The 19,341-nt window shown below is 37.8% G+C and overlaps 1 protein-coding gene and 11 non-coding genes across 12 annotated transcripts in view; all 12 read right to left on the bottom strand.

The window, feature by feature from the left end:
• Nucleotides 1-19,341, bottom strand: part of LOC149289000 (microtubule-associated tumor suppressor candidate 2-like) — a 129,396-nt gene that overhangs the window by 69,978 nt on the left and 40,077 nt on the right. The gene's annotated exons all lie outside the window — the stretch shown is intronic.
• Nucleotides 4,798-4,871, bottom strand: TRNAT-UGU (transfer RNA threonine (anticodon UGU)). The gene has a single exon. It is a non-coding gene; the product is annotated as a tRNA-Thr (tRNA).
• Nucleotides 5,310-5,383, bottom strand: TRNAT-UGU (transfer RNA threonine (anticodon UGU)). Its single transcript has one exon. It is a non-coding gene; the product is annotated as a tRNA-Thr (tRNA).
• Nucleotides 5,822-5,895, bottom strand: TRNAT-AGU (transfer RNA threonine (anticodon AGU)). Its single transcript has one exon. It is a non-coding gene; the product is annotated as a tRNA-Thr (tRNA).
• TRNAT-UGU (transfer RNA threonine (anticodon UGU)) lies at nt 6,846-6,919 on the bottom strand. Its single transcript has one exon. It is a non-coding gene; the product is annotated as a tRNA-Thr (tRNA).
• Nucleotides 7,358-7,431, bottom strand: TRNAT-AGU (transfer RNA threonine (anticodon AGU)). Its single transcript has one exon. It is a non-coding gene; the product is annotated as a tRNA-Thr (tRNA).
• TRNAT-CGU (transfer RNA threonine (anticodon CGU)) lies at nt 8,382-8,455 on the bottom strand. The gene has a single exon. It is a non-coding gene; the product is annotated as a tRNA-Thr (tRNA).
• Nucleotides 10,878-10,951, bottom strand: TRNAT-CGU (transfer RNA threonine (anticodon CGU)). Its single transcript has one exon. It is a non-coding gene; the product is annotated as a tRNA-Thr (tRNA).
• TRNAT-AGU (transfer RNA threonine (anticodon AGU)) lies at nt 12,672-12,745 on the bottom strand. Its single transcript has one exon. It is a non-coding gene; the product is annotated as a tRNA-Thr (tRNA).
• On the bottom strand, nt 13,551-13,624 carry TRNAT-AGU (transfer RNA threonine (anticodon AGU)). The gene has a single exon. It is a non-coding gene; the product is annotated as a tRNA-Thr (tRNA).
• Nucleotides 14,430-14,503, bottom strand: TRNAT-CGU (transfer RNA threonine (anticodon CGU)). Its single transcript has one exon. It is a non-coding gene; the product is annotated as a tRNA-Thr (tRNA).
• On the bottom strand, nt 16,188-16,261 carry TRNAT-AGU (transfer RNA threonine (anticodon AGU)). Its single transcript has one exon. It is a non-coding gene; the product is annotated as a tRNA-Thr (tRNA).

Raw genomic sequence — 19,341 nt, 5'->3', positions numbered from 1 at the left:
TTTTTTTTTTCTCTTAAAAATATTAGATAAAATTATGGGACTCACAGAGACTCACAGAGATATATAAGTATTGTTAATCTTTAGATAAGATATCTTCACAAAGCTAGAATTGAGATATTAGGATAGGAAAATTTAAAAGACACTAATATATACTCACGACACATATATGGGTGAATAGTAATAGATTTATTAGAATAAATCACTTGAGAAGAAGGAGACTTCTATTATAGCTATTAATATAAATTTCCTTTCTGATACATATATTGACAAAAACCTATGGTCATATACTAATATGGGTATATTTATATATATATATATGTATATTATTTCCCCTCCTTTTTTTTTCTTTTTCTTCAGGATTAATGATATAAGATATAAGATATTATCACAAGCTATCACCTAAAATACCATCTCAAATGGGAAATATCATGATTGGCTATACTATCATGGTACTGGTTGGAAATGATATATTTTGTGTTATAATCTTGGTCTGGTTATTGAGTTGGTATGTACTGGTTGGAAATGATATATTACTGAGATGGCAATGTATTGACTTGAAATAATATAAATGGTTATTAACAATATAAAAGATGTAGATTATCACATTATTATAAAAAAAAAATTATTTTTTTTTTCTTTGCGTAATTTCATTAAATATGATATTTGGATAGATAGATATAGTTTATACTATTTTTATGGAAATAAGAGATGATTGTGCTCCTTACCTTCGTTGGCCTTAAAACACGTCCTCATTCCTTGCTGGTTCAAGGAATTTCTTCACACTAATGGCGGAAATAATGTTTTTCCTGCATAGTGTGTTGGGTTTGATTGTTTTTTTTGTTGTTTATGAATGTTGTTGTCAGGTGCTTTCTAGTTGGAGATTGAGGGATAGGGAGCAGTGCTGGTGGAGGACGGGAAAACAAATTTTCCATGTCCCTTAAATTGATGACAATTAATGCACAGGGTTTAAATTCTCCATATAAGAGATCTTATTTGTATGACACATTAATCAAAGAGGGGATAGATATTGCATTTATTCAAGAGACACACTGGAATCAAATAATAGAAAAATCTGCTTGGAAATATCATAGATACCGACATATTTATGTATCTTCTCTTCTAGATAAAAAGAAGCGGGGAGTAGCCATATTGATATCAATTAAAAATAAATTTGAGTATATACATCATGAAGCTGATAAGGAAGGAAGAAGGATTATACTTGTCTGTAATATAAATGATGTTACCTATACCCTGGTTAGCCTATATGCCCCATCAGAAGGATCGACAAGATTTCTCAATTCAGCTATGGAAACAATAGAAAAAATCTCTAAAGGCTCATTGATTATAGCAGGCGACCTGAATTGCATAATCGATATTGAAAAAGATACTAAGACTTTGAAGAACCGCAAATCAGATGCGTGTTTGAAAACTAGGGCCAAAGCATTTTCCGATTCTCTATTTAAACATGGCCTTTATGATGTGTGGAGGGTGCAACATCCTGAGGAAAGAGACTACTCTTTCTTCTCGAATGTGCACCAATCATATTCACGCATTGATTATTTCTTAATGCCTGGTCACTCTTTGGAAATCTCTACTACCTCTCTAATTGGAAATATCTCATGGTCTGACCATGCCCCAGTATTTATTTTTATCAAGGATAACCCTCAATATAGAACAAGAACTCGTTGGAGACTCAACGAATCTCTTTTAAAAACAGAATTCGATAAGATAGATCTGATAAAACAAACAACATCTTTTTTGGAGCATAATGATAATAATGAGACCTCAGATCTAAATTTGTGGTGCACCCTAAAATGTGTTCTTAGGGGACACTTAATAAAAAAGGGTGCTTGGATTAAAAAACAGAGAGGTAAAGAACTTGCCGATCTGTATATTGAGTTGGCAAAACTTGAGAGACTAAATAAACAATATCCATCCAGAGATTTCTCGAAGCAGTTAGAGACTATTAAAGAATCGATAATCATTAAACTTAAAATTAAAACTGAAACAATAATGCAAAGATTGAAATCTAGTTGGCATTATGGAAATAATAGAGTAGGGAAAAATCTTACTAAAAGATTGAAGGCACAAATTGAATCATCTAGAATAAAAAAAATTATACACAATGGAACAACTTGTATATCACCAACACAGATAGGCAATGCCTTTAAACAATATTATGAAACCTTATACAATTTACCCGAACCTAAGATTGCTACTACTGATATAGCTCAATTTTTAGAGGCCTTGAATCTTCCAAAACTTTCTGCAGAAAAATTAATACAATTAAATCAACCACTAACAACTCAAGAGACTACTATTGCAATTCTTAATTTGAAAAAAGGGAAAGCTCCAGGCCCTGATGGCTTTTCAGCTATATTTTTTCAAATCTTGAACTCAGTAATTTCTCCCATCCTAACAAAATCTTTTAATTCTATTTCTACTGGAAGAAGTTTTCCAAAAGAGATGTTGGAGGCGAGTATATCGCCAATTCCGAAACCAGGGAAGGATCCTTCACTGGTTACTAACTACAGGCCAATATCTCTCATCAATTTAGATGTGAAGATATATTCTAAGATCCTGGCCTCTAGATTGGCTCGAATAATATGAGATTTGATACATCCAGATCAGGCAGGATTCATTCCTGGTAGGGCGGGAGAAGAAAATACGCGCAAAATCTTCAATATCATTGAATATATACATAGATATAAAATCTCTTCAGTTATAGTAGCTTTAGATGCCCAAAAGGTATTTGATAGGGTCAGTTCTTAGCTGAAACACTTCAAGCATTTGGTTTAACAGGTCTTTTTGTTGTGCCAATATTCAAAAAATGGACAAAAAGTGACCCGGGGAATTATAGGCCTGTTAGTTTAACTTCTGTTGTGTGTAAACTGTTTGAGGGTTTCCTAAGAGATGCTATTTTGGAGTATCTCAATGAAAATAAGTGTATGACTCCATATCAGCATGGGTTTACAAGGGATCGGTCCTGTCAAACTAACCTGATCAGCTTTTATGAGGAGGTGAGCTCAAGACTGGATCGGGGTGAATCGCTGGATGTCGTATATCTTGATTTTTCCAAAGCATTTGATATGGTGCCACATAAAAGGCTGGTACATAAAATGAGAATGCTTGGGCTGGGGGAGAATGTGTGTATGTGGGTAAGTAACTGGCTCAGTGATAGGAAACAGAGGGTGGTTATTAATGGTACATACTCTGAGTGGGTTACTGTTGCTAGTGGGGTACCACAGGGGTCAGTTTTGGGTCCTATTCTTTTTAATATATTTATTAATGACCTTGTAGAGGGATTGTATAGTAAAGTATCAATCTTTGCAGACGATACTAAGCTCTGTAACGTGGTTAACACAATAGAGGACAGTGCACGATTACAAATGGATCTGCATAGGTTGCAGGCTTGGGCTGGGATGTGGCAGATGAGGTTCAACACAGATAAATGTAAGGTTATGCACATGGGGAAGAAAAATCCAGGCTGGGAATATGTATTAAATGGGAAAACACTGGGGACGCCTGACATGGAAAAGGACTTAGGAGTTTTAGTTAACAGTAAATTTACCTGTAGCGACCAGTGTCAGGCAGCTGCTGCTAAGGCAAATAAAATCATGGGGTGCATCAAAAGGGGCATAGATGCCCACGACAAGGAAATAATTCTACCACTGTACAAGTCACTAGTCAGACCACACATGGAATACTGTGTACAGTACTGGGCACCAGTGTACAAGAAAGATATAGTGGAGCTGGAGAGGGTTCAAAGACGGGCAACCAGAGTAATAAGGGGAATGGGAGGACTACAGTACCCAGAAAGATTATCAGAATTAGGGTTATTTAGTTTGGAAAAAAGACGGCTTAGGGGGGATTTAATAACTATGTATAAATATATAAGGGGACAGTACAGAGATCACTCCCAGGACCTATTTATACCCAGGACTGTATCTATAACAAGGGGACATCCTCTACGGTTGGAGGAAAGAAGGTTTCTACACCAGCACAGACGGGGGTTCTTTACAGTAAGAGCGGTGAGATTATGGAACTCTCTGCCAGAGGAAGTGGTTATGGTAAACTCAATAAAAGAGTTCAAAAGGAGCCTGGACGTGTTTCTTGAAAGCAATAATATTACAAGTTATGGATATTAGATTAATAGGGACAGAACGTTGATCCAGGGATTTATTCTGATTGCCATATTTGGAGTCGGGAAGGAATTTTCCCCCTGGTATGGGGCAATTGGCATCTGCTTCATAAGGGTTTTTTTGCCTTCCTCTGGATCAACACAGTAGGGACACAATATGTATATAGGTTGAACTTGATGGACTTTGGTCTTTTTTCAACCTTATGAACTATGTTACTATGTTACTATGTTACCTAACTATGGCCTTATATACATCTCTGGTCGCAAAGATTAGAGGCCCTTTTTTAGACTCAGATATGTTTCACATTTATAATGGTACAAGGCAGGGCTGCCCGTTAGCTCCCCTGTTATATGCTCTAACAATTGAGCCTTTAGCTGCCTATATTAGAAACTCTTCTAATATTCATGGTATAAATATTGATAAACATGAATATAGTATTACCTTATATGCAGACGATGTTTTATTAACATTATCTGCACCCTTATTATCTATCCCTGCTTTTTTAAAAGGAATAGAAAAATTTGGATACTATTCTAATTACAAACTTAATTTATCAAAGACTCAGATGATTCCATTTAATCTCTCTGAGTCTCAGATGACTGGACCCAGACTTCATAGACTAGGCACAAATTGAAGAGTGGGTGCTCTAAAAGCTAGGCACTGCTGAGAGTCGAACTCAGGAGCTCCTGTTTACAAGACAGGCACTTTAACCATCTAAGCCACAGTGCCTCGTTGGCTGTTTAGGTTTTCAAAACCATGGTCTACCCTGCTCTTCAACATTTGACCAATTTGTTAGAGAATAACAAATCTTACTATAGCAGTAATGATTTGAACTAGCAATGGAAAATTGGGCTGTTTTGCAGTCTTTTTTGCTGAAACTATTAAATTTAAAAGAAACTCACATGAGAAGTGGGATGTCATGAATTAAGAATCACAGGATAAAATAATTCACAAATGCCACAAACACCTACCAAAAACTCAGATGTTAGGCTCAGTATAAACAAGAGAATTAGTGTGTTTAACCAGCACGGGATTACAGACTATGAGTAAAAACCTACTGGGATGTAGATGGTCATGATTGTTTAAACCTTTAACTTCTTTAAGAATTAGACTAAACTCAGATTTCACAGACTACGCACAAATTAAACAGCAGATGCTCTGGAAGTCTGGCACTGCTGAGATTTGAACTCAGGATCTAATGTTCACAAAACAGGCACTTTAACCAACTAAGCCACAGCACCAAAACTTCTGTACATTTTTCCAGATTCATGGTCTACCCTGCTCTTCAACATTTGACCAATTTGTTAGAGAAGAACAAATCTTACTATAGCAGTAATGATTTGAACTAGCAATGGAAAATTGGCCTGTTTTGCAGTCTTTTTAGCAGAAACTATTAAATTTAAAAGAAACTCGCATGAGAAGTGGGATGTCATGAATTAACAGTCACAGGATAAGATAATTCACAAATGCCACAAACACCTACCAAGAACTCAGATGTTAGGCTCAGTATAAACAAGAGAATTACTGTGTTTAACCAGCAAGGGATTATAGACGATGAGAAAAAATCTACTGAGATCTAGATGGTCATGATTCTTGAAGCCTTTAACTTCTTTAAGAATTAGACTGGACGCGGTCTTCAGAGACTAGGTACAAATTTAACAGTGGATGCTCTAAAACTTAGGCACTGCTGAGAGTCGAACTCAGGATCTCCTGTTTACTAGACAGGCGCTTTAACCATCTAAGCCACAGCGCCTCAACAACTGCTTGTTTTTCTAAAATTATGGAGTACCCTGCTCTTTAACATTTGACCGATATGTTAGAAAGGAGCAAATCTTACTATGGCAGTAATGATTTGAACTAGCAATGGAAAATTGGGCTGTTTTGTATTATTTTTAGCTGAAACTATTACATTTAAAAGAAACTCACATTCGACGTGGGATGTCATGAATTAAGAATCACAGGATAAGATGATTCAGATATGCCACAAACACCTACCAAGAACTCAGTTGTTAGGCTCAGTATAAACAAGAGAATTTGTGTGTTTAACCAGCAAGGGATTATAGACCATGAGTAAAAACCTACTGACATCTAGATGGTCATGATTCTTTAAACCTTTAACTTCTTTAAGAATTAGACTGGACCCAGACTTCATAGACTAGGCACAAATTGAAGAGTGGGTGCTCTAAAAGCTAGAGACTGCTGAGAGTCAAACTCAGGATCTCCTGTGTACAAGACAGGTGCTTTAACCATCTAAGCCACAGTGCCTCGTTGGCTGTTTAGGTTTTCAAAACCATGGTCTACCCTGCTCTTCAACATTTGACCAATTTGTTAGAGAATAACAAATCTTACTATAGCAGTAATGATTTGAACTAGCAATGGAAAATTGGGCTGTTTTGCAGTCTTTTTTGCTGAAACTATTAAATTTAAAAGAAACTCACATGAGAAGTGGGATGTCATGAATTAAGAATCACAGGATAAAATAATTCACAAATGCCACAAACACCTACCAAAAACTCAGATGTTAGGCTCAGTATAAACAAGAGAATTAGTGTGTTTAACCAGCACGGGATTACAGACTATGAGTAAAAACCTACTGGGATGTAGATGGTCATGATTGTTTAAACCTTTAACTTCTTTAAGAATTAGACTAAACTCAGATTTCACAGACTACGCACAAATTAAACAGCAGATGCTCTGGAAGTCTGGCACTGCTGAGATTTGAACTCAGGATCTAATGTTCACAAAACAGGCACTTTAACCAACTAAGCCACAGCACCAAAACTTCTGTACATTTTTCCAGATTCATGGTCTACCCTGCTCTTCAACATTTGACCAATTTGTTAGAGAAGAACAAATCTTACTATAGCAGTAATGATTTGAACTAGCAATGGAAAATTGGCCTGTTTTGCAGTCTTTTTAGCAGAAACTATTAAATTTAAAAGAAACTCGCATGAGAAGTGGGATGTCATGAATTAACAGTCACAGGATAAGATAATTCACAAATGCCACAAACACCTACCAAGAACTCAGATGTTAGGCTCAGTATAAACAAGAGAATTACTGTGTTTAACCAGCAAGGGATTATAGACGATGAGAAAAAATCTACTGAGATCTAGATGGTCATGATTCTTGAAGCCTTTAACTTCTTTAAGAATTAGACTGGACGCGGTCTTCAGAGACTAGGTACAAATTTAACAGTGGATGCTCTAAAACTTAGACACTGCTGAGAGTCGAACTCAGGATCTCCTGTTTACTAGACAGGCGCTTTAACCATCTAAGCCACAGCGCCTCAACAACTGCTTGTTTTTCTAAAATTATGGAGTACCCTGCTCTTTAACATTTGACCGATATGTTAGAAAGGAGCAAATCTTACTATGGCAGTAATGATTTGAACTAGCAATGGAAAATTGGGCTGTTTTGTATTATTTTTAGCTGAAACTATTACATTTAAAAGAAACTCACATTCGACGTGGGATGTCATGAATTAAGAATCACAGGATAAGATGATTCAGATATGCCACAAACACCTACCAAGAACTCAGTTGTTAGGCTCAGTATAAACAAGAGAATTTGTGTGTTTAACCAGCAAGGGATTATAGACCATGAGTAAAAACCTACTGACATCTAGATGGTCATGATTCTCTAAACCTTTAACTTCTTTAAGAATTAGACTGGACCCAGACTTCATAGACTAGGCACAAATTGAAGAGTGGGTGCTCTAAAAGCTAGAGACTGCTGAGAGTCAAACTCAGGATCTCCTGTGTACAAGACAGGTGCTTTAACCATCTAAGCCACAGTGCCTTGTTGGCTATTTAGGTTTTCAAAACCATGGTCTACCCTGCTCTTCAACATTTGACCAATTTGTTAGAGAAGAACAAATCTTACTATAGCAGTAACGATTTGAACTAGCAATGGAAAATTGGCCTGTTTTGCAGTCTTTTTAGCAGAAACTATTAAATTTAAAAGAAACTCGCATGAGAAGTGGGATGTCATGAATTAAGAATCACAGGATAAGATAATTCACAAATGCCACAAACACCTACCAAGAACTCAGATGTTAGGCTCAATATAAACAAGAGAATTAGTCTGTTTAACTAGCAAGGGATTATAGACGATGAGAAAAAATCTACTGGGATGTAGATGGTCATGATTGTTTAAACCTTTAACTTCTTTAAGAATTAGACTAAACTCAGAGTTCATAGACTAGGCACAAATTAAACTGGGGATGTTCTGAAAGTCAGGCACTGTTGAGATTCAAACTCATGATCTCCTGTTTACGAAACAGGCGCTTTAACCAACTAAGCCACAGGGCCATGACTCCTGTGTACTTTTCCAGAATCATGGTCTACCCTGCTCTTCAACATTTGTCCAATTTGTGAGAGAAGAACAAATCTTACTATAGCAGTAATGATTTGAACTAGCAATGGAAAATTGGGCTGTTTTGCAGTCTTTTTAGCTGAAACTATTAAATTTAAAAGAAACTCACATTAGAAGTGGGATGTCATGAATTAAGAATCACAGGATGAGATAATTCACAAATGCCACAAACACCTACCAAGAACTCAGATGTTAGGCTCAATATAAACAAGAGAATTAGTCTGTTTAACTAGCAAGGGATTATAGACGATGAGAAAAAATCTACTGAGATCTAAATGGTCATGATTCTTGAATCCTTCAACTTCTTTTAGAATTAGAGTGGACCCAGTCTACATAGACTAAAATAGAGATGGGAACTCAGGATCTTCTGTTTTCGAAACATGCGCTTTAACCAACTTAGCCACAGCGTCATGACTTCTGTGTGTTTTTCCAGAACCATGGAGTACCCTGCTCTACAACATTTGACCGATATGTTAGAGAAGAACAAATCTTACTATAGCAGTAACGATTTGAACTAGCAAAATGAAAATTGGGCTGTTTTGCAGTCTTTTTTGCTGAAACTATTAAATTTAAAAGAAACTCACATGAGAAGTGGGATGTCATGAATTAAGAATCACATAATAAGATGATTCAGATATGCCACAAACACCTACGAAGAACTCAGATGTTAGGCTCAGTATAAATAAGAGAATTAGTGTGTTTAACCAGCACGGGACTATAGACGATGAGAAAAAATCTACTGAGATTTAGATGGTCATGATTCTTGAAGCCTTTAACTTCTTTAAGAATTAGACTGTACCCGGACTTCATAGACTAGGTACAAATTCAACAGTGGATGCTCTAAAATGTTAGTACTTGAACTCAGAATCTCCTGTTTACTAGACAAGCGCTGTAACAAACTAAGCCACAGTGCCTCGAAGACCATGATGTTTTGCAAAGCCATGGACTACCCTGCTCTTCAACATTTTACCGATATGTTAGAAAGGAGCAAATCTTACTATGGCAGTAATGATTTGAACTAGCAATGGAAAATTGGGCTGTTTTTTTGTATTTTTAGCTGAAACTATTACATTTAAAAGGAACTCACATTCGACGTGGGATGTCATGAATTAAGAATCACAGGATAAGATGATTCAGATATGCCACAAACACCTACAAAGAACTCAGATGTTAGGCTCAGTATAAACAAGAGAATTAGTGTGTTTAACCAGCACGGGATTATAGACGATCAGTAAAAACCTGATCAGTAAAAACCTGATCAGTAAAAACCTGGTCATGATTGTTTAAACCTTTAACTTCTTTAAGAATTAGACTGAACCTGGAGTTCACAGACTAGGCACAAATTAAACAGTGGATGTTCTAAAAATTTAAAAGAAACTCACATGAGAAGTGGGATGTCATGAATTAAGAATCACAGGATAAGATGATTCAGATATGCCACAAACACCTACCAAGAACTCAGATGTTATGCTCAGTATAAATAAGAGAATTCTATGGCAGTAATGATTTGAACTAGCAATGGAAAATTGGGCTGTTTTGTATTATTTTTAGCTGAAACTATTACATTTAAAAGAAACTCACATTCGACGTGGGATGTCATGAATTAAGAATCACAGGATAAAATGATTCAGATATGCCACAAACACCTACCAAGAACTCAGTTGTTAGGCTCAGTATAAACAAGAGAATTTGTGTGTTTAACCAGCAAGGGATTATAGACCATGAGTAAAAACCTACTGACATCTAGATGGTCATGATTCTTTAAACCTTTAACTTCTTTAAGAATTAGACTGGACCCAGACTTCATAGACTAGGCACAAATTGAAGAGTGGGTGCTCTAAAAGCTAGAGACTGCTGAGAGTCAAACTCAGGATCTCCTGTGTACAAGACAGGTGCTTTAACCATCTAAGCCACAGTGCCTTGTTGGCTATTTAGGTTTTCAAAACCATGGTCTACCCTGCTCTTCAACATTTGACCAATTTGTTAGAGAAGAACAAATCTTACTATAGCAGTAACGATTTGAACTAGCAATGGAAAATTGGCCTGTTTTGCAGTCTTTTTAGCAGAAACTATTAAATTTAAAAGAAACTCGCATGAGAAGTGGGATGTCATGAATTAAGAATCACAGGATAAGATAATTCACAAATGCCACAAACACCTACCAAGAACTCAGATGTTAGGCTCAATATAAACAAGAGAATTAGTCTGTTTAACTAGCAAGGGATTATAGACGATGAGAAAAAATCTACTGGGATGTAGATGGTCATGATTGTTTAAACCTTTAACTTCTTTAAGAATTAGACTAAACTCAGAGTTCATAGACTAAGCACAAATTAAACTGGGGATGTTCTGAAAGTCAGGCACTGTTGAGATTCGGACTCATGATCTCCTGTTTACGAAACAGGCGCTTTAACCAACTAAGCCACAGGGCCATGACTCCTGTGTACTTTTCCAGAATCATGGTCTACCCTGCTCTTCAACATTTGTCCAATTTGTGAGAGAAGAACAAATCTTACTATAGCAGTAATGATTTGAACTAGCAATGGAAAATTGGGCTGTTTTGCAGTCCTTTTAGCTGAAACTATTAAATTTAAAAGAAACTCACATTAGAAGTGGGATGTCATGAATTAAGAATCACAGGATGAGATAATTCACAAATGCCACAAACACCTACCAAGAACTCAGATGTTAGGCTCAATATAAACAAGAGAATTAGTCTGTTTAACTAGCAAGGGATTATAGACGATGAGAAAAAATCTACTGAGATCTAAATGGTCATGATTCTTGAATCCTTCAACTTCTTTTAGAATTAGAGTGGACCCAGTCTACATCGACTAAAATAGAGATGGGAACTCAGGATCTTCTGTTTTCGAAACATGCGCTTTAACCAACTTAGCCACAGCGTCATGACTTCTGTGTGTTTTTCCAGAACCATGGAGTACCCTGCTCTACAACATTTGACCGATATGTTAGAGAAGAACAAATCTTACTATAGCAGTAACGATTTGAACTAGCAAAATGAAAATTGGGCTGTTTTGCAGTCTTTTTTGCTGAAACTATTAAATTTAAAAGAAACTCACATGAGAAGTGGGATGTCATGAATTAAGAATCACATAATAAGATGATTCAGATATGCCACAAACACCTACGAAGAACTCAGATGTTAGGCTCAGTATAAATAAGAGAATTAGTGTGTTTAACCAGCACGGGACTATAGACGATGAGAAAAAATCTACTGAGATTTAGATGGTCATGATTCTTGAAGCCTTTAACTTCTTTAAGAATTAGACTGTACCCGGACTTCATAGACTAGGTACAAATTCAACAGTGGATGCTCTAAAATGTTAGTACTGTTGGTACTTGAACTCAGAATCTCCTGTTTACTAGACAAGCGCTGTAACCAACTAAGCCACAGTGCCTCGAAGACTATGATGTTTTGCAAAGCCATGGACTACCCTGCTCTTCAACATTTTACCGATATGTTAGAAAGGAGCAAATCTTACTATGGCAGTAATGATTTGAACTAGCAATGGAAAATTGGGCTGTTTTTTTGTATTTTTAGCTGAAACTATTACATTTAAAAGGAACTCACATTCGACGTGGGATGTCATGAATTAAGAATCACAGGATAAGATGATTCAGATATGCCACAAACACCTACAAAGAACTCAGATGTTAGGCTCAGTATAAACAAGAGAATTAGTGTGTTTAACCAGCACGGGATTATAGACGATCAGTAAAAACCTGATCAGTAAAAACCTGATCAGTAAAAACCTGGTCATGATTGTTTAAACCTTTAACTTCTTTAAGAATTAGACTGAACCTGGAGTTCACAGACTAGGCACAAATTAAACAGTGGATGTTCTAAAAATTTAAAAGAAACTCACATGAGAAGTGGGATGTCATGAATTAAGAATCACAGGATAAGATGATTCAGATATGCCACAAACACCTACCAAGAACTCAGATGTTATGCTCAGTATAAATAAGAGAATTAGTGTGTTTAACCAGCACGGGATTATAGACAATGAGAAAATATCTACTGAGATTTAGATGGTCATGATTCTTGAAGCCTTTAACTTCTTTAAGAATTAGACTGGACGCAGACTTCATAGACTAGGCACAAATTCAATAGTGGATGCTCTAAAACTTAGGCACTGCTGAGAGTCGAACTCAGGATCTCCTGTTTACTAGACAGGCGCTTTAACCATCTAAGCCACAGCACCTTGGCACATGCTTGTTTTTCTAAAATCATGAAGTACCCTGATGTCATGAATTAAGAATCACAGGATAAGATAATTCACAAATGCCACAAACACCTACCAAGAACTCAGATGTTAGGCTCAGTATAAACAAAAGAATTAGTCTGTTTAACCAGCAAGGGATTATAGACGATGAGAAAAAATCTACTGAGATCTAGATGGTTATGATTCTTGAAGCCTTTAATTTCTTTTAGAATTAGACGGGACCCAGACTTCATAAACTAGGAACAAATTAAACAGTGGATGTTTTGAAAGTCATGCATTGCTGAGATTTGAACTCAGGATTGCATGTTTACGAAACAGGTGCTTTAAATAACTAAGCCACCTCGCCTTTACTTCTGTGTGTTTTTCCAGAACCATGGAGTACCCTGCTCTACAACATTTGACCAATTTATTAGAGAAGAACAAATCTTACTATGTCAGTAATGATTTGAACTAGCAATGGAAAATTGGGCTGTTTTGCAGTCTTTTTAGCTGAAACTATTACATTTAAAAGAAACTCACATGAAAAGTGGGATGTCATGAATTAAGAATCACAGGATAAGATGATTCAGATATGCCACAAACACCTACCTAGAACGCAAATGTTAGGCTCAGTATAAATAAGAGAATTAGTGTGTTTAACCAGCACGGGATTATAGACGATGAGAAAAAATCTACTGAGATTTAGATGGTCATGATTCTTGAAGCCTTTAACTTCTTTAAGAATTAGACTGGACACAGTCTTCATAGACTAGGCACAAATTCAATAGTGGATGCTCTAAAACTTAGGCACTGCTGAGAGTCGAACTCAGGATCTCCTGTTTACTAGACAGGCGCTTTAACCATCTAAGCCACAGCACCTTGACACATGCTTGTTTTTCTAAAATCATGAAGTACCCTGATGCCATGAATTAAGAATCACAGGATAAGATAATTCACAAATGCCACAAACACCTACCAAGAACTCAGATGTTAGGCTCAGTATAAACAAAAGAATTAGTCTGTTTAACCAGCAAGGGATTATAGACGATGAGAAAAAATCTACTGAGATCTAGATGGTTATGATTCTTGAAGCCTTTAATTTCTTTTAGAATTAGACGGGACCCAGACTTCATAAACTAGGAACAAATTAAACAGTGGATGTTTTGAAAGTCATGCATTGCTGAGATTTGAACTCAGGATTGCATGTTTACGAAACAGGTGCTTTAAATAACTAAGCCACCTCGCCTTGACTTCTGGGTGTTTTTCCAGAACCATGGAGTACCCTGCTCTACAACATTTGACCAATTTGTTAGAGAAGAACAAATCTTACTATAGCAGTAACGATTTGAACTAGCAATGGAAAATTGGCCTGTTTTGCAGTCTTTTTAGCAGAAACTATTAAATTTAAAAGAAACTCGCATGAGAAGTGGGATGTCATGAATTAAGAATCACAGGATAAGATAATTCACAAATGCCACAAACACCTACCAAGAACTCAGATGTTAGGCTCAATATAAACAAGAGAATTAGTCTGTTTAACTAGCAAGGGATTATAGACGATGAGAAAAAATCTACTGGGATGTAGATGGTCATGATTGTTTAAACCTTTAACTTCTTTAAGAATTAGACTAAACTCAGAGTTCATAGACTAAGCACAAATTAAACTGGGGATGTTCTGAAAGTCAGGCACTGTTGAGATTCGGACTCATGATCTCCTGTTTACGAAACAGGCGCTTTAACCAACTAAGCCACAGGGCCATGACTCCTGTGTACTTTTCCAGAATCATGGTCTACCCTGCTCTTCAACATTTGTCCAATTTGTGAGAGAAGAACAAATCTTACTATAGCAGTAATGATTTGAACTAGCAATGGAAAATTGGGCTGTTTTGCAGTCCTTTTAGCTGAAACTATTAAATTTAAAAGAAACTCACATTAGAAGTGGGATGTCATGAATTAAGAATCACAGGATGAGATAATTCACAAATGCCACAAACACCTACCAAGAACTCAGATGTTAGGCTCAGTATAAACAAGAGAATTAGTGTGTTTAACCAGCAAGGGATTATAGACGATGAGAAAAAATCTACTGAGATCTAGGTGGTCATGATTCTTGAAGCCTTTAACTTCTTTAAGAATTAGACTGGACGCAGTCTTCAGAGACTAGGCACAAATTCAACAGTGGATGCTCTAAAACTTAGGCACTGCTGACATAGTAAGATTTGTTCTTCTCTAATAAATTGGTCAAATGTTGTAGAGCAATTACTAGAAAAGCGCTTTAACCATCTAAGCCACAGCGCCTCAACAGCTGCTTATTTTTCTAAAATTATGGAGTACGCTGCTCTTTAACATTTGACCGATATGTTAGAAAGGAGCAAATCTTACTATGGCAGTAATGATTTGAACTAGCAATGGAAAATTGGGCTGTTTTGTATTATTTTTAGCTGAAACTATTACATTTAAAAGAAACTCACATTCGAAAGGTCTCTTCTCTATAGATGAAAGCGGGCAACGATAATGCCTCCAAAAGGTGACAAAACTGGCAAGGGTGATAAAGAGGAAAAATCTAAAATGTCTGTGAAAACAAAGAAACCTCCTCCAATTAGTGCCTACTACTCTCCTAAAAGTCAAACGGATACTTCTGTCTTATCATCTAAATCGTCTCCAGATCGACTAAGTGAGATTAGTATAACCAACCCGCCAGATTATATTACAAGGACCAATTTGATGATGGCACTAGATTCTTTATATATTAAAATTAAAGCTGATTTGGACCATAATCTTAAAGAATATAAGGAAGAAATGACCCATATGAAGGTCACTTTAGCTGCTCAATCAAAAGAAATTACTAAGCCTTTAATTTCTTTTAGAATTAGACGGGACCCAGACTTCATAAACTAGGAACAAATTAAACAGTGGATGTTTTGAAAGTCATGCATTGCTGAGATTTGAACTCAGGATTGCATGTTTACGAAACAGGTGCTTTAAATAACTAAGCCACCTCGCCTTGACTTCTGGGTGTTTTTCCAGAACCATGGAGTACCCTGCTCTACAACATTTGACCAATTTATTAGAGAAGAACAAATCTTACTATGTCAGTAATGATTTGAACTAGCAATGGAAAATTGGGCTGTTTTGCAGTCTTTTTAGCTGAAACTATTACATTTAAAAGAAACTCACATGAAAAGTGGGATGTCATGAATTAAGAATCACAGGATAAGATGATTCAGATATGCCACAAACACCTACCTAGAACGCAAATGTTAGGCTCAGTATAAATAAGAGAATTAGTGTGTTTAACCAGCACGGGATTATAGACGATGAGAAAAAATCTACTGAGATTTAGATGGTCATGATTCTTGAAGCCTTTAACTTCTTTAAGAATTAGACTGGACGCAGTCTTCATAGACTAGGCACAAATTCAATAGTGGATGCTCTAAAATTTAGGCACTGCTGAGAGTCGAACTCAGGATCTCCTGTTTACTAGACAGGTGCTTTAACCATCTAAGCCACAGCTCCTTGACACCTATTTGTTAGAGAAGAACAAATCTTACTATAGCAGTAACGATTTGAACTAGCAATGGAAAATTGGCCTGTTTTTTTGTATTTTTAGCTGAAACTATTACATTTAAAAGAAACTCACATTCGACGTGGGATGTCATGAATTAAGAATCACAGGATAAGATGATTCAGATATGCCACAAACACCTACCAAGAACTCAGATGTTAGGCTCAGTATAAACAAGAGAATTAGTGTGTTTAACCAGCACGGGATTATAGACGATCAGTAAAAACCTGATCAGTAAAAACTAGACTTGGGCACCAGGGGGCTCTTCGTGTTCGTCTTCGTGCTCGTCTTCGGGGGGAAAAAAACCTTCGTATTCCGCGAATATTCGCCCGTTCCTGTCTTCTCTTCGGGCGAATATTCGCGGACATTCTTCGTGCTCGTTTAATCTTCGTTTCCTTCCCGGTTGCCTAGCAGGGGTTAATACGGGGTTAACAACACATCGGAGCAGCAGCAGCTGCCGTGAAGGAACGTGTGTGCAACTCTATTGGTCGTTTCGGCAGGGGGCTGGTCTGGCATCAACAAGTGAATTGCAGAACGCACTTCATTCGTTGATGGCAGGCCAGCCCCCTGCCGAAACGACCAATAGAGTTGCACACACGCACTGTACACAAAATGACCTAGAGACAAATGCTCCAAGGAACTTGGCCTCCGTTTATCATACACAGTCACACATCCATAGATGTTTAATAAAAGAATAGGGATTATTTTACATTTTTAAATTGATTTTGGACCACTTGTAATACATGCCTAACATTTGCTACCTATTCACAATGGCATACTTTGCAACAACCCAACTTTTACTGGACAGGACTGGAAAAAAGCAGGACTGTCCACCAAAATCTTAGGTGTGTTGGCAGGTATGCGGATGGAAAAATGTTGGACAAGAACTAAAAAATAGCTTAGGGTTAATGTACGGTTATGTTTAAGATTAGTAGCAGTGCACTGGTTTGGTTAAAGATGTATTATGTCTAAATAATAATTTAATTTTAATGGGTTTTAAAAAATTAAGGGGTTTATTTAAATGTATTTTAAAGTTAGATTTATTATTTAGTACTTTATTATATTTATTTAATGTTTATACTAGTGCTACCTACCGAGCTATAACTACCAACGTGTATTTGCATACCTAGATAGCTAAATTAGATGGGACAGGACTGGAAAAAAGCAGGACTGTCCCTGAAAAAGTTGGGTCTGTTGGCAGGTATGTAGATGGAAAAATGTTATAGTATGAAGTCTGAGTTATAGCGTTAATGCTAGTGAGTGTAGAAGTGAAGGCCAGGACAAATAACAAGAGGAAAGGTCCTTGTGATTTGTGCATTGTACGTGTATGTGTTATGTGTGTTATGTGTGTTGTCACTGTGTGTTATATGTGTTATGTATTATGTCACTGTGTTATTTGTGTTATTGTGTGTGTTATGTTTGGTTGGTTGGTTGTGTATCAGAAGGAAAATAATGAAATGGAAATGGAAAAGGAAATGGAAAAGGCGAATGAGTGGGCAATTGGCGACCCACTCACCTGTTTCACCCCAGGGCAAAGCACCCAAACACTGTCAGTCTTAGACGTTTGGCAGCAGACTTCCAGAGCTCAGACACTAGGCCCTAGCGTAAGCTGGCCACTCCGGCGGAGGTAGCAGGCGTTGCCACACCGCAAACAGACGCAGCCAGGGGGGAGAAACTGCCCTTACCGTTAGGGACATTTTGGGCATGACTCTAGCCAGGAAGCAAACTGGCACGGAAGAGATGCTGGCACCACCACCACAACCACCACCAGCAGCAGCAGTGAAAAATGGGAAAGACGAATGAGTGGGCAATTGGCGACCCACTCACCTGTTTCACCCCAGGGCAAAGCACCCAAACACTGTCAGTCTTAGCCCTTACGAAAAATTACTGCAGTTTTTCTGAAGTAATACTGCTGTTTTTTGGACATGAAAAAACTGCAATATATTACTGCACATTTACTGCAGTTGTACTGCATTTGTACTTCACTGTACTGCAGTTTTACTGCACATTTACTGCACTTTTTTTTTTATATTGCAAACCTACAGTTGTACTTCAATGTACTGCAGCTTTATTGCATTTGTACTTCCGTACAAAAATAACTGCAGTACAACTGCAGTACAGTGAAGTACAAATGCAGTACAACTGCAGTAAATGTGCAGTAATACTGCAGTAAAAGTGCAGTATTGCGGTTTTTTCATGTCCAAAAAACAGCAGTATTACTTCAGAAAAACTGCAGTAATTTTTTTGTAAGGGAGACGTTTGGTAGCAGACTTCCAGAGCTCAGACACTAGGCCCTAGCGTAAGCTGGCCACTCCGGCAGAGGTAGCAGGCGTTGCCACACCGCAGACAGAGGCAGCCAGGGGGGAGAAACTGCCCTTACCGTTAGGGACATTTTGGGCATGACTCTAGCCAGGAAGCAAACTGGCATGGAAGAGATGCTGGCACCACCACCACCACCACCACCACCAGCAGCATTGAAAAATGGGAAAGGCGAATGAGTGGGCAATTGGCGACCCACTCACCTGTTTCACCCCAGGGCAAAGCACCCAAACACTGTCAGTCTTAGACGTTTGGCAGCAGACTTCCAGAGCTCAGACACTAGGCCCTAGCGTAAGCTGGCCACTCCGGCGGAGGTAGCAGGCGTTGCCACACCGCAAACAGACGCAGCCAGGGGGGAGAAACTGCCCTTACCATTAGGGACATTTTGGGCATGACTCTAGCCAGGAAGCGAACTGGCACAGAAGAGATGCTGGCACCACCACAACCACCACCACAACCACCACCAGCAGCAGCATTGAAAAATGGGAAAGGCGAATGAGTGGGCAATTGGCGACCCACTCACCTGTTTCACCCCAGGGCAAAGCACCCAAACACTGTCAGTCTTAGATGTTTGGCAGCAGACTTCCAGAGCTCAGACACTAGGCCCTAGCGTAAGCTGGCCACTCCGGCGGAGGTAGCAGGCGTTGCCACACCGCAAACAGACGCAGCCAGGGGGGAGAAACTGCCCTTACCATTAGGGACATTTTGGGCA

This window comes from Sceloporus occidentalis, unplaced genomic scaffold (assembly GCF_023333645.1).
Source record: "Sceloporus occidentalis isolate IW3139 unplaced genomic scaffold, rSceOcc1.0.p SCAF_49, whole genome shotgun sequence".
Taxonomy (NCBI): domain Eukaryota; kingdom Metazoa; phylum Chordata; class Lepidosauria; order Squamata; family Phrynosomatidae; genus Sceloporus; species Sceloporus occidentalis.
This window is presented reverse-complemented; position numbering and strand designations above follow the sequence as displayed.